Source organism: Thermobia domestica, chromosome 6 (assembly GCF_964235325.1).
Source record: "Thermobia domestica chromosome 6, izTheDome1.hap1.1, whole genome shotgun sequence".
Lineage (NCBI taxonomy): Eukaryota > Metazoa > Arthropoda > Insecta > Zygentoma > Lepismatidae > Thermobia > Thermobia domestica.
This window is the reverse complement of record NC_137459.1, coordinates 148,021,283-148,037,380: the sequence shown is the minus strand read 5'-3', so window position 1 is coordinate 148,037,380 and position 16,098 is coordinate 148,021,283. Positions and strand designations below refer to the sequence as shown.

Sequence of the window (16,098 nt, the reverse complement as noted above, 5' to 3'; positions counted from 1 at the left end):
ATATTTTGTGTCATCCAGATCTGTTAATTTATTTCTTTTAAAGAAAACAATACATTACTCTCACTGACAATTCAGTTGCCAGAGTCCAATGTTTGTAATCTATTAAATTCTAAATATTACAATACTACAAATTGATCCATTTATAAAATAATACAGTTAAGAGTTCAATTCTCAACTTACATCAATGTATTTAGCCCTAATATGTTCGTCTATTCATACATAATCAAATGCATATGCTACAGTGTCTCAGTGTTCATTTACAGAATTAAATAATTGTTTATCTTTTTCTAAAAACATTTCTACCATTTCTTTGATATAATAATCACACTCTGTAATGTATTCATATACGAGATTAAATTTTTTCTCCAAAGTATAAGTGTTCTTAATATTACAACCTTTAAAATGCTTCTTTAAATAAAGTTTATAGATTTTCTCTCTCATTTCACGTTTAATTAAGATCGTTCGTAATCATTCTGCAGCAAACAGTTGTGATCTTTTTCATTTTCATTATGTTCAGAACAAGCTTAACATAATAATACTGAATTTGGTGTGTACTCATTAAATAATTGTATAACACATATATCTTATATATAAAAGAGAACGCACAAATCCTTTGTTCCCTCATCACGCTAATACGGCTGAACCAATTTCTTTCATTTTTGGGGGGTTATTAGGATTTGGACCCTAGATGGTTTTTATCATATCACTTTAATTTTCAATTACCAGTGTCTTGAGATAATTGACCATTCAAGTGTCCATAACGTACAAATCCTTTGTTAGTTCATCATAGGTAAAAATAAACGTATTTATATGCAACCCGCATGACCGTGTCACTCGGCGGGTTAACATAAATGACAGGCGATATAATGTTAACATTTACTGCAATCTACTATGGTTTTTATCATATCACTTGAAAGCGAAAAAGTAAAAATTATCTAATTAACAAGGTTTATTGCGTTCCGGGGTGACCCCAGCGAAGCGGGGTGAACGCTGCTAGTCACTAATAGTTTCACTAGTACACTTGCACTCATTAGCTTCCACTTCAAAACAGTTAATATTTGAAACACTGTCATCATCACTTTCCGAGAGTATTTCATCATTATATCTATTATAGCGTCTAAAGTAATACACTTCATCTATTTCTTGTGATTGATATATGATTCTCACTTTATCACGTAATTTATCTGGCAAATCGGGGTCAGACGGGTGAATTAACAGCATAGGTTTTTCGTTTTCACGCTGAATTTCTTTTTCTCTAGGTGAAACATAAACAATCTCTATGCTAGTCATTTTTTCTACTCTTCAGCAAAAACAAATCAAATAAATATTTTTTCAAGTGTGATACATCTATTTATATACCTACAATAAAACCATACTATGCATTCTCCGTCTTTTATTACTGTCAAATAATGTGTTTCAAGGCAATACAAAATAATTCGTTAATATAACGTCATGATGTATGTTCTATTATTTTCCAAATATACTCCATAAACTTATATTCCATTATAATAAAATACATAAATGCAAAAATATATATTTGTCTTTTTGAAATTAGACGAGGAAGGAAAGTTTTAAAAAATAATTCCATTAAGCAAATATAATTGAATCGTTGAGCAATAGGCAGTACCTTAGGACCCTCACTATACTAGCAATACAGATGTTAAATATCGGCAGCACTCTTTATTGATGGTGTGCAACATTGAACTTTCAAAAGTTTTCTTTTCCTTGATGAGCTGATTTTTACTTTGATATGATTCCTTCTGCTGTGATCAAAAATGGCCAACCATGCTGTCATGATTTGTCGTCCTTCATCACTTTTCTCTAGAATGCTAATTGCTATGCAGTCGGTTCTACTGAATTAAGTTATAATTGAATTATGGCGCAACTCTGGTTTGTTAAATCTCACGTTCAAATATTTAGTTAGTGACCGGGAAACTTTGGACTTTAGCATCGCCGTTAGTATTTTGTAAACCTAATTCGCTAAACACACGTCAATACCCATATAGTGACGAGAGAGGCAATTTAAATTGTTCTCTGGATGACACAAAATATACAAATGAACCACTCGTTTATTTTAATCCTTCACAAAGGTATAAAATTCTGAGCTAGTTAAAATGTATCATCTTTACTTTTCTTCTGATTGTTACAAAAATGAAATAGACCACCCAAATTTATTAGAGTAATACAAAATGGTATAAAAATGCTGAGCTTGTTATACTGAAGCTTCTCCCCTTTTTTCCGTGGTTGGAACAAAACTAAAAGGTGCTTTTTCTGCTTGCATAAAAGTGAATAGGTTTATTCCATCGTTTATTTAAATAGCACAAAAAGGTATAGAAATTCTGAGTTTATTTCTTCGTTTGTTTGAGTAGCAGAATATGGTCTTTCTTTGTTTTTTCTCTGGTTGGTACAGAAAGTAGAACATCAAAATTTATTCCACCGTTTATTTGAGTAGTACAAAATGTACATAAATACTGAACTATTTAAAAATAGACCTTCTCCGCTTTTTAATTGCAAATAAAATTTATTCATTCTTCAATTTTTTCTACTTGGTACAAAATTGAATAGGTCACTCAAATTTAACCCTTCGTTTATTTTAATAGCACAAAAAGGTACAAATTGACCTTCTTTGCTTAAGCCACTGAAATGTATTCTTTCGTTTGTTTGAGTTAGTTACAATGGTACCGAACTATTAAGCTAGTTAAAGAATGGACAAAACTAAATAGACCACCCAAATTTATTAGAGTAATACAAAATGGTATAAAAATGCTGAGCTTGTTATACTGGGGCTTCTCCCCTTTTTTCCGTGGTTGGAACAAAACTAAAAGGTGCTTTTTCTGCTTGCTACAAAAGTGAATAGGTCACACAAATTTATTCCTTCGTCCATTTGAGTATTACAAAATGATATAAAATTTTGAGTCTGGTTAGTACAAATTTATTCCTTTGTGTGTTTAAATAGTACAACATGGTGAAGAAATTGGGTAGACCACTCAAATGTGTAGCACAAAAAATGTTATAACATGCTGAGCTAGTTAAAATGGTCTTTCTTCGCTTTTTTGGTTAGCACAAAAATTATTATTTAGTTAAATGGTATTTCCTTGCTTTTTCGGTTTGGTACAAATTTTTCAAAAAGGTATAAAATTCGAAGCCAATTTAAAATGATCCTTCTCGGCTTTTTTCTCGTTGGTACAAAAGGAAATAATCCAATCATTTTTCTCTGGTTCGTACAAGACTAAATAATCCATCCAAATTTGCGTATTACAAAAGGATATAAAATTCTGAGTCCATATTCGCTTTCTCAAATTTAGTCCTTCGTTTGTTTAAATAGTAAAACATGGCCTGGAAATGAGATTTCTCGTTGGTACAAAATTCAATAGGACACTCAAATGGTATATCAAGCTGAGCCAGTTAAAATGGTCTTTCTTCGCTTTTTTGTGGTTATTACAAATTTATTCCTTTGTTTATTTGTGTAGCTTTTTCTGTTTGGTACAAATATTACAAAAAAGGCATAAAAATCTAAGCCTGATATAGATGGTTAGGATACCCATATTTATTTATTCCTTTTCTTATAGCCATGGCAATATTAGGTACGAAAAATCTGAGCTACTTAAAATGGTTCTTCTTTGCTTTTTTTCGAATGAGTACAAAAACTTACGCTACTCAAGTTATCCACAGTTTATAATGGTACAAAAAAGTATAAAATTGCCCGTCTTTGATTTTCTTTTGATTGGTACAAAAATAAAATTCGAGGTGGTACAAAATTGTACAGAAATATTGAACTAGTTAAAATGGTCCTTGTTCGGTTTTTCTACAAAATTAAATAGCTCACTCATATTTATGTCTTCGTTTATTAGACTAGTTTAAAATGATAAAAATTCGCAGCTAGTTAAAATGGTCTTTTTTTGCTTTCTCTGGTTAATATAAATTCATTCCTTTGTTTGTTGAAATAATACAAAATGGTATAAAATGATCAGCTAGTTAAGATGATCCTGCTTCGGTTTTTCAATTTAAATAGCTCACTTAACTGCATTACTTCGTTTAATTGATTTTGAGTAGACACAATTTATAAGTCACTCAAATTTATTCCTTTGTTTATTTGAACACTACAAAATGGTGCAATTTCTTTGTTTTTCTCGATGGTACAAAAGTAAATACTCCATTGTTTATTTGAGTAGTAAAATTATATAAAATAGTCTTTCTTCCCTTTTTTAGGCTGGTACAAAACTAAAAAGACCACTCAAATTCTGTGCCAGTTAAAATGGCATTTCTCATTGGTAAAAAATTGAATAGGTCACTTAAATTTATTCTTTCGTGTATTTAAATAGTACAAGATGATATAAAATATTCAGCTAGAACATAGAAATTATTCTTTCATTACAGGAATTATGAACTTGTTAAAATGATCCTTCTTCGGTTTTTCTGATTGATAGAGAAAATACAACATTTCAGTAGTTCAAAAGTTACATAAATTCTGAGCCAGTTAAAATGGTCAATTTTCGTTTGTTTAAACAGTACATAATGATATAAAAGTCTAAGCTAGTTAAAGTAGCTCTTCTTCTCTTTTCCAGTTGGTACAAAAGAAAATAATCCACCTAAATTTTATTCATTCTTCACTTCTTTCTTCTAGTTGGTACAAAACTAAATACTCTATTCCTTCGTTTATTGGAGTAGTACAAAATGATATAAAATTCTGAGCTTGATAAAATGGCATTTCTCGTTGATAGAAAATTGAGTAGGTTCTCTTTGCTTCTTTAAATTCTCAGCTAGTTAAAATGGCATATCTTTGCTTTCTTTTTCGTTAGTCCATCCAAATTAATTTTTTTTGTTTATTTTGAATATCCCAAACAGGTACAGAAATTCTGAGCTAGTTACAAATGAGATTTCTCGTTGGTACAAAATTCAATAGGCCGCTCAAATTTATTCCTCCTTCACTTTTTCTGCTTGGTACAAAATTTCTCCGTCGCTCTATTTACGAGTTATTCTGGTTTAAATATTTGACGTTTTGGGGGCATGTAGTAGTTGATGACTTGTTACTAATTGTGGAAACGGCACCTCAATATGTTGCTTCGTTTACGAGTTTGATTTTTGACTTCCATAGTAAGTAGTTGATGACCTGTCACTAAAATATGGAAACCGCCCCTCAATATGTTGCTTCGTTTTCGAGTTTGACCTTTGACCTTAATGGTCAGTATTTTTGGAACATGTAGTTGCTGGTGACCAATTACTAAATGTGTAAACACCACCTCAATATGTTGCTTCGTTTACAAGTGATTGGGTTTTAAGTGTCATACAAAGGGCGTATCCCACATAAACTATAAGACCCAGGTAAAAATAAGTATAATATTCATAATCAGCATGGTCGAAAACCCCTAGATACCGAGTTTCATCCAAATCGGTTAAGATTGTCATAGAAAGGGCGTATCCCACATAAACTGTATGACCCAGGTAAAAATAAATATAATATTAGTAACCACCATTTCCGAAAACCCCCATATACCGAGTTTCATCCAAATTGGTTAAAGTTGTTATACAAAGGGCGTATCCCAACATAAACTATAACACCCAGGTAGAAATAAATATGCCATTCGTAATCAGCATGTCCGAAAACCCTATATACAGAGTTTCATCCAAATCGGTTAAAATTGTCATAGAAAGGGCGTATTCCACATAAACTATAAGACCAAGGTAGAAATAAATATGATATTCGTAATCAGCATGTCTAAAACCCCCTTATGCCGAGTTTCATCAAAATTGATTAAAATTGTCATAGAAATGGCGTATTACACATAAACTATAATACCCAGGTAAAACTAAATATAATATTCGTAATCAGCATGTCTGAAAACCCCTATATACCGAGTTTCATACAAAACGGTTAAATTTGTCATAGGAAGGGCGTATCCCACATAAACTATAAGACCAAGGTAGAAATAAATATGATATTCGCAATCAGTATGTCCGAAAACCCCTGTATACCGAGTTTCATCCAAATCGGTTAAAATTGTCATAGAAAGGGCGTATCCCACATAAACTATAAGACCCGGGTAGAAATAAGTGTGTTATTCGTAATCAGCATGGTCGAAAACCCCCATATACCGAGTTTCATCCAAATCTGTTCAAAGGGCGTTTCGAATCGGAAATGTAAATGTTTCTGTGCATGCGTGTCTCTGCTCTGCTATGTGTTCGTAGTCTTATGTAATTTCTGCTATGTTGAAAAACGGGTTGGAAGATAAGCCATACACTTTTACTAGTTCTGCTATGCTTAAAAAGGGGTGGAATGAACACAGCCCTACTATGTGTGTTCGTAGTCTTATGTACACCCCCTTTGCTATGTTACATAGGTATTCATTGTCTTAAAATAGAGGTTGAAAAAAATGATGATAAAAGGGAATGAATACACCCCCTGCTATGTTTCGTAGTCTTAGTATTCTCTGCTTTGCTATGTGTTCGTAGTCTTATGTAATTTCTGCTAAGTTAAAAAAGGGGTTGGAAAATAAGTCACTGCTATGTTTAAATAGGGGTGGAATGAATACAGCCCTACTATGTGTGTTCGTATTCTTAAGTACACCCCCTTTGCTATGTTACATAGGTATTCATTGTCTGCTAAAATAGGGGTTGAAAAAGGGAATGAATCTTATGAATTATCTGCTATGTTCAAATAGGGGTGGGAAACGAATACATTCCTGCTATGTTTCGTAGTCTTATGTGTTCGTAGTGTCTGCTATGGTAAAATGTTCAAATAGGGTTTGAAAAAGTGATCATAAAAGGGAACGAGTCCACCCCTAAAAAATGCTCATAAAACGGAATGAATCTTATGTATTCTCTGCTATGTTAAAATAGGGGTTGAAAAAGTTATCATAAATGGGAACGAATGCATGCCTGCTATGTTACGTAGTCTTATGTATTATCTGGTATGCTATGTGTTCATAGTCTTATGTGTTCGTAGTCTCTGCTATGTTAAAATGTTCAAATAGGGGTTGAAAAAGTAATCATAAGAAACAACGAATACACCCTTGCTATGTTACGTAGTCTTATGTGTTATCTGCTCTTCTATGTGTTCGTAGTCTTATGTAATTTCTGCTATGTTAAAATAGGGGTTGGAAAATAAGTCACTGCTATGTTTAAATAGGGGTGGAAAAAGTGATCATAAAAGGGAACGAGTCCACCCCTTAAAATGTACTCACAAATGATTATCTGTTCTGCTATGTGTTCGTGTATTCTCTGCTATGGTAAAATAGGGGTTGAAACAGTGCTCATAAAGAGAACGAGTCAACCCCTAAAAATGTATACCTTGGTATCTTACACATAACATATAAAAGGTGATTTGACAAGTAAGATAATAATAATATATTTGTTGTAGAAAATCAAAGGTAACACAAATTAGCGTTCTTAAAAGGTGGAGGGTGGTTTCGGACAAACATAAAACTACAGAGAATTAATCTTTTGAGGTAATTTAATAACAGAACAAATTGCAGATATTAGCTGTTTACTTACAGGAGTTCTTACACATATAATATCGTTTTAATATTCTTTGAAATAGAGCCTAAAATAAAAGTAAAAATAGATCTTAAAATTCTTAGTCTCATCAAGAGTTGTTATTTTTATTATGAACAATTCACAATGATAAAACACCCTGCCTTCAAAATTTTCACATTGTTCATCGACCAAATCCTTACATATATTGCGCTGTATCCAATCATCAAAAGACTTCCCGCATATTATAATGTTTAGTTTTTCAGCAAGTTTGTAAACTAGTTTTAAAACTTCTGATATTCTTAGTGGCATTAGACTAGTTAACTATACAAAGTCTTTACATGATTGTATAGTATTTCTTCTTGGTCACGTTCTGCTAAATTTGCCTTTGTTATCCGAGCAGCGAAGTTTGTTATCCGAAAAACATCCGTTCCGACAATTTTTCGACACGATCTCCTAATGTGCTCTAAGGAACACCATATCTAGCACTGGCCGCACGTGCTGCTTTGGAAAAAACTTTGTCCATGGCCAACTTCATATTTTCTTCATCCAAATTGCCACGTATTTTCCCATGGTTTCTTGAAAAAGCCAGGAACAATTAAAAAATGTCAAGTTTACTTACCAGTGTTTTGTCTGATACCACGCGATTCCATTTTGTCCGATACCAGCGGAAAGACTTGCAACTTATGAATGGCTATCTACCTGCTTGTAACAACATGAATGCAACTATACGCCTAAATTATAATATATATACACCCTAATAAATGCTGTGATAGCAACAATATATCAATACATTTACTTTGTGACAAGTTGCAGCCACACAAATTTATCTCCATGCACCTGATCACTCGCAAAAATACAAAAACCTTGTAGCACCAGATACCGTTCATCGGACAAATCCACTATGGAGTGGATTTGGCTAATTCATTCCGATCAACTCACTGTATGCTTGACAGATGCCGCCTTAAGCAGGAAATAACGAAAACTGCTTTTGTCCTATACCACCCGCTGTCCGATACCAGACGACTTTTCCCTAATGAAGGTAACATCCTGTAGTTCAAAAGCAATAGGTATTACTTTGGATTGTAATGTAATTGATTCTAGGACTCTGTTTAACTATGTAATGGACAATGATTTTAAGGCAGATACTTGTAGTAATATATTGATGTCAAAAGTCGTGATTAACCTTTAACTTACGCGGGCTTTAAATGCCAGCACCTCGTGAACTACGAAGCCATTTAAACCGATTTCGTAGGGTTGGAAAAATGTAAAAATAATCACTCATAATTGCCGCGGACACATGGAAAAAAAACTTTTGTTTTTTAATATCTCTACTTGAATTTCAGTTATTGACATATACGTGATTTTTATTGTTTTAGCATTATTAGTATTGTCGTTACTGTAAATTTCGTTTTAGGAAAGAACACTAAAATTTTTCCCCCATCCCTCCTCAAATATACTGATAGGAGGAATATATGTTTATTATTCCTTGAATTCCATTATTTGACATCACAACCCATGTAAACCTTCCTTTCTAATTCCAGTTTTTACTCCAGGAGAAAATAACACGAAAAAAACAAAAGACGTCTATTGAGTGAAGTGAATTTTTAGTTTGTGTTCCAACTCAACTTGTTCACACTTTATCTTAGAAAGTTGAAAAGATTGTCAGATTATCTACAAAATAATAAGAGCACACTGGCTGATGCTGTTTTAGCTACGAAGGCTGTAGTGGATTATTTTACAGATATTCGAAACACCGTCGAGGAGTTTGAAAAAATGTGGAATGAGCCTTTGAGTCTTCTTAAAATAACGGTATATCTCTAACGGGTCCAATGTTTAGAACACGACCACTGCCCCATCATTTACGTCAGTATATTGTGACTGAGCAAATATCGCTTGAGGAAGAAGATATACAATCCCAAGAAGACTACAGACTTAGGATATTTCTTCCTGTACTTAACGGAATACTTGCAGAAATGAATAGGCGTTTTACAGAAAATACAGGTATTCTATGTGGGATAAGCAGTCTTCACCCTAAAAGTGAACACTTCCTCTCATTTGAGAAAATTAAACCACTTGCACGTCATTATGGATGTGACGTCGATAGTGTAGATGTGAAACTGAAGCTTCTCCCGAAAGTTTGGAAACGTTATGAGGAGGAAAACCAATGCAAAATTACCTCCATTCCTCAGTTTACTGAAGTGATAGATCGTTTCAAAATTGCTTTTCATGAAATTCACAAATTAGCAGTAATTGTTGTCACCATCCTGTATCTAGTTCACCATGTGAGCGTTCTTTCTCTTGTCTTAGACGACTTAAAACATATCTAAGAAATCGAATTGCAAGCGGTCACCTAAGCGATCTTTGTTTCCTTTCAGTAGAAAGAAAACTTGAATGAATATTGTTGTAGAGGATGTGGTAAATGCATTCGTTGTTGGACATAAGAGTCGACGCATTGCACTTCATTAAAGTGCAGGTATAAAAGTTTATTGTAAGCTTGTTCGTACCATATGATTAACCCTTCATAGTTTAAAGTACATTATTGTTTCTGTGCATTATGATGAAGTTTTGTTAATTGTTGTTTACTCCTTTATCCAATTTATAATTGTATATATATATATACAGGGTGATAGGAAACTCCACCGACAAACTTCGGGAGGTGATACAAGACACCAAAACAAGAAAAAAGTGCTTTTGCACTTTTCTCTAGGACACATAGTTTTGGGGCTACATGATGCCGAATATGTGGCAAAATACACTTTAGAGCGCTATATCTTCTCTATTTCGAATGATAGAGACAAGGCGGCATGTCGCCTCAAAGGAACGAAACCTGCTCTATTTAAAGATGGGTATGTCGCAATCGTGAAATCAGAGCACAAGGGATTCCCCAAAGGAGCGTAGGGACTCCCGTATAAACTGTCAGGTAAAGATACATCAAAATAGGCGTGAATAGATAGGTTTCCCACCTGGTAACCATATTTAGTTGTACCATGCCGAGATCTCAAACAGAGACGAAATGGTAGACACGTCATATTCGCTATGTGTGGTTGCATAAGGGTCTTCGCCACAGCGAAAATTAAACTACCGCTAATTTTATAGTGTTTCTGTAATGTGTTCAAAATAAATACAAATGTTGGGAAAGCAAAAACATAATGCTCTAGATATTATGATTCTGCATGTGATACCGTGATCCCAACTCACTTATCTGCTTAACATTTGCAACTGCTGAAAGATTTAGCATTTTTTTGCGGGCTGTGTAAATAGTGGCACACCCAAAGAAGATAGATGAGTTGTGATAACGGTATCACATGAAGAATATTATCTACTGCACTATGTTTTTGTTTCTCCAATAATGTTATTTGTTTTCAAGATATTAGATAAAAAAAAAAACTTCAAAATTAGCGGTAGTTTCATTTCGCTGTGGTGAAGATCCATAACCACCAGGTACTGATGGTAACCAACAATGCAGTTGTATTAAGCATTCCTGCCTGGATACTATGTTATTTTCATGATATAAGCCGGGAATAAGCTTTTACGTGAGGGTTATTTCCCCTGCACCCCCTCGTTTATTCGAACACTGCTGACAGCAAAACTTGACTATTTTCGGGAACATTGCACGGTCAAAAACAGAGGGCCATAGCTACCATACGGCTAAACCACACTACATACGTACTTGGTTGATTTGCCTCGAGAGGACTCCAAGTTGCCAGTCAGGGTCATTCCGATGCACAAGGAGTTAGCACGGAAGAAACACTAAGTGCACAACCAACAAACAATACATCACCATTGAGCAGACCTACCTTGTCTGTCAAAGTCATGCGTGAAGTGTGCAACTACTACGTTGTCTGTTGTGAATCACGTTCATAGTGTAGTGTGTTGTAACAATGACCCATTACACCAATCAGGAACAGGCCGAGATGATTTTTGTGTATGGAGAAGCACATGGAAATGGTAGGCAGGCAGCCCGATTATACAACGATCGATATCTCAATAGACGCCAACCGCATCATACAACATTTGCAACGCTGTTTCGTCGTTTGTGTGAGACCGGAACGTTTCACCCTGCCATGTATGATACGGGAAGATCACGTGAGGAACGCACTGTGCATGCCGAAGAACGAATTTTACGACATGTGCTCGATGACCCGAGTGTAAGTTCCAGGGAGCTTGCCCGTCAGCATAATGTCAGTCATGAGAGAGTGTTGTCGATCCTTCATGCCAACAATTTTTACCCCTATCATTTGCAACGGGTACAAGGTCTATCGCCAGGGGAATTTTCCTCCCAGGCTGGACTTTTCTAATCAGGTTCTCCATTTGATGGTAACAACTGTCGGTTTTCTCTCCTCCATTTTGTTCACAGATGAAGCCCAATTTGGAAGGGATGGTATCCAGAATTTTAATAATATTCATCTGTGGTCTGTGGATAATCCACATGGAATGGTACAGGCCCGCGACCAGCACCAGTTTCGTATCAACGTTTGGGCAGGGATTCTGGGTGACCGTCTCATTGGACCAGTTGTTCTTCCACAACGACTCACTGGGCCATCTATTTGAACTTCTTGCGCGAAATGATACTTCCTACACTTCTGGAGGATGTACCGTTGGTCTTACAACAACGTATGTGGTATATGCACGTTGGTGCCCCGGCGCATTTCTGTCGCCCCGTGCGTGATTATTTGAACACTGTTTTCCCGGGCAAGTGGATCGGCCGTAGCGGTCCTATGTCATGTCCTGCTCGGTCGCCGGATTTAAACCCCCTGAATTTCTATTTATGGAGGCATCTCAAAACTGTTGTTTATGCTACTCCGGTTCCTGATATCCAAACGTTGGAACAATGCGTCCGAGCCACTTGTGACGCTTTGTGGGAAGAACCAGACACGTTTCGACGTGTGCGCCGGTCTATGCGACGACGTCATTTTGAGCATCTTCTTTAGTGTTGCCACAGATAAGACTGTTGTAAGACTTCTGAAACCTTTAGTGTCATCCTTTGTGATATTTATTCATCACGGACACCAGTACGAGCTGTAGTGTATCATCCTTGAAAATACAGTCCATGTTTGCCTGTACGCATGCTTACTTTTGTTCATGTCTTCCATGCCTCAGTTGCCTACTCAGTAGGGCCTATAGCGATTCTCGGCCCTGGAATGCCTGCGTACTCTGCTTGTTGCAGAACCGCTGCACCAACACACATGTTCGGCGGTGTTCCCTTGAATTGGTCCCCGACGCTCCAATGGGGAGTCCCCACTTTTTCAGCTCTCACCCCACAGTTCGTACGTAAGCCATACGTAACACGTCATAGTACATACGTCTGTTTCACTTTTCACTGCCCCTACCATGTCTGCTTTGCGGAATCCCCTTCTTCCTGTATGGACTCCCATTGCGTAGTTCCACCTGCTGCATTCAGTTTGCACCATCAGTTCCCTTGAGTATGATTTTCTTTCTCATTTTGTGGACCGACGTCACTACCTCAATTCGTTCGGGAGATTTACCCACGGTGTGTGGGCGATCTTTTGTTCGGTTCCTGCTGGAACACGCCGCCTCTTTCGACTTCTGTTCATGACTTGTTTCGTTGTTTCCAGTTGTGGAGTCACCTCCCGAAGTGTGTTCACCCACACTTCATATCGACAACTTCATTGTTGGTCACCATCAGTACCTGGTGGTACCTAAATGACGCGTCCATCAATTCGTCTCTGTTTGAAATCTCGACATGGTTACAACTAATTATGGTTACCAGGTGGGAAACCTATCCATTCACACCTATTTTGACGTATCTTTACTTGACAGTTTATCCGAGAGTCCCTACGCTCCTTTGGGGAGTTCCTTGTACACTGATTTCACGATTGCGACATACTCATCTTTGAATAGAGCAGGTTTCGTCTCTTTGAGGTGACCACACCGCCTTGCCTCTATCATTCGAAATAGAGAAGATATAGCGCTCTAAAGTGTATTTTGCCACGTTTTCGGCATCATGTAGCTCCGAAACTATGTGTCCTAGAGAAAAGTGCAAAAGCACTTTTTTCTTGTTTTGTTGTCGGGAATCACCTCCCGAAGTTTGTCGGTGAAGTTTCCTACCACCCTGTATATATATATATATATATATATATATATATATATATATATATATATATATATATATATATATATATATATAGCTAACTTGAGTTTCAGTTTCAAAGATATCTGTGTAAGCTATAATCAAACAATCATGCTGTCGAATTTCTCTATTCTTTTAGTAACATAGGTCTTTGCTGTTGTATATAGAGATCACGTCAAAAAAACCTTGTTTTACTTTACCTACTTATTGTGAATTTTATGTTATTAACGAAAGGTAGAGGATTATCTGTTAGTATGTGTTGTTTGAACCTTCTTTTATTTCTATGCATTCATGTGCATTCTTGAAGGAAGAGGAGGTAAAGCTGTCTTGAACTTCATCGACTGCACAGTATACACACCGTTATCATTGTCCAAAAAAAAATGGAAATAGAAGTAATGTGTCTGCCACGCGGAGTTCGGTAGGTCCAGCATATAGAAACGAACTCCCGCAGCTCATCCTAAGTCCTGCATTTCTTCAGTCCCACTAGGCGAATGCCGGAATTGTACCTTCTATAAGGCCAGGACAGCTGTTTTCCACATCCTTGTTCCTCCCCTATTTCAATCTGAGCCTTAGCTAACTAAGGAGTATAAAATTGAAAATTATTGTCAAAAAATGTCTACATTACCCAGTTCTCATTTTCATTGTCCTCCCATCCAGCAACTAGGACCGCCCCTTTCCGCCAACACCATAAAGCGTTTCTGGCGCCGTCCCTGTTTGAGAGGTAAATTTACTTATAGCAACAAGAAAAAATCCAGTAAACGTGTTCTCGAATCGCTCTGATTGAACTACAGGCTGTCGAAAGTGTAAGCAAATGAGCATTGTAGGTGAATATCTCCAAAACTAATAGGCAATGAGCTGGAGCGGTATGTTATCGTCTTAGACTTGTAATCTGCTCTATCGAAAAATGTATGATTCAGACACTTTCAGTGGTGACGCAAGACAAGTCATCATCCGTGCCATATCGCACGGGCGGTCCGTACAGGACATCGACAAAGATTGACACACTAGCGGAATACGATGCCTTCCACACGTGTAGCAGAAGGTGATAGAGGTGGAAGGCAATTACATTGAAGGAATCTAACAAGTATTTTTCTGTGTATAAAGCCAGATCCGAATTATAACAATGTTGCTATTACATTATATCCAGCTCTTTTAATCCTAGTGGAAGAGAATTAGTGTGGTAGAAAATCTACACTATCGGTGGCGAAGCGTAATCCTACAAGTAAGGTATATCCCATAAAGTAATAACACAAATAACATTTAATGTATCATAAAACGTTCAAAATTCAGAATTATATTTTCCTTATTGAGTTAAACCAAAAAAAAAAAATCTATTTATTTTAAAAACTTTCTTAGCTTTATTTCTAACACAGCTTAGAGTTAAATTTATGTGCATGTATACATAGTAGTTTTTTGTTTAATTTAACAAGAAAGAATGAATATTTATATAAGTAAAATAGAAAAAAGTAGTCTTCTATTATTATTATTATTATTATTATTATTATTATTATTATTATTATTATTATTATTATTATTATTATTATTATTCAACAAATATTTATATGGAGGGAAACACCCAATGTGTATTAAAGGAATATTCCTATTTAGCTCCACTACAAATACTTTGAATTGCAGTTTATGTTTTCTTCTGTCTGGGATTTGCAGAGGTATGAGGGGATTTCATCCTCACTTGCTGTTTTAATTTCCTCTATATTTGAAAATGGAGGGAGAGAAAAAGAAATTACATTCTTACAGTTAATTGTCAAATTTCTTGAATAAGCGTTCGTTACTTGAATACCCCACTTTAAAGTACAATACGGCACTTAATGCATCACGTGATAATGACTTCACTAAAAATGTTACTTCTCAGAAGAAACTTCATTTGAATCAAACCAAGATATTTAATATTGTATTCTATGCAGTGACATATTTAAGGGATTGGTTTTCGTGCTTAAGGTCCCCGACACAATATCGTAAATACCACACTGATTCTACAAAACGATATTATTTTATCTTGTACTGTAGCGTTTGATAAATTTATATGTATCTTTAATATATCAGATTTATATTCTACAAGCTATTATGGTCCAGGCCCCATGTAAAGAAAAAGCAGCTCTGAATAATTCCTAAGAGTATATACCTAAATTTTATATATATCACTAATAGAACACATAATTGATCACAGAAACTTCTTACTCTGTGTTAAGGAAATCATTTTATAACATATTAGCATTGAAAGATGGCTTCAACGTTAAAACAAAACTCCCTGAGGCGAACCTTCGCACCTTGCCAACCATGCGTGCAATTCCCAGCAATAATAGCTTCGCTTCCTAAGAAGCATAGCCCGCAAGCCTGTGTAGCGAGCTGGTGAGGCTCAGACAGAAGGATCTCCAAGTGTTTCCAACCTACTATTTTGTTACTGAAAAGACCGAAATGTTGAAGTATTGATTTTATTTTATAAGAAACCAAAGATAAAGAAAATATACGATAGAAAACAGGGTAGGTCCGCCCTCAGAGCCTCATAGTACGCTCCG

General features: G+C 35.7%; 1 protein-coding gene across 4 annotated transcripts in view; it reads left to right on the top strand.

Annotated features, from left to right (window-relative positions):
• Nucleotides 1-16,098, top strand: part of LOC145688259 (cilia- and flagella-associated protein 100-like) — a 288,731-nt gene that overhangs the window by 154,225 nt on the left and 118,408 nt on the right. Inside the window, exon 1 of one of the 4 annotated variants that reach the window (XM_081762230.1) lies at nucleotides 14,615-14,786. The exons of the other annotated variants lie outside the window; for them this stretch is intronic. The gene's annotated coding sequence lies outside the window, so the exon portion shown is untranslated. Of the gene's footprint in view, nucleotides 1-14,614; nucleotides 14,787-16,098 lie in introns of those variants that run through there. 4 annotated transcript variants of the gene reach the window in all.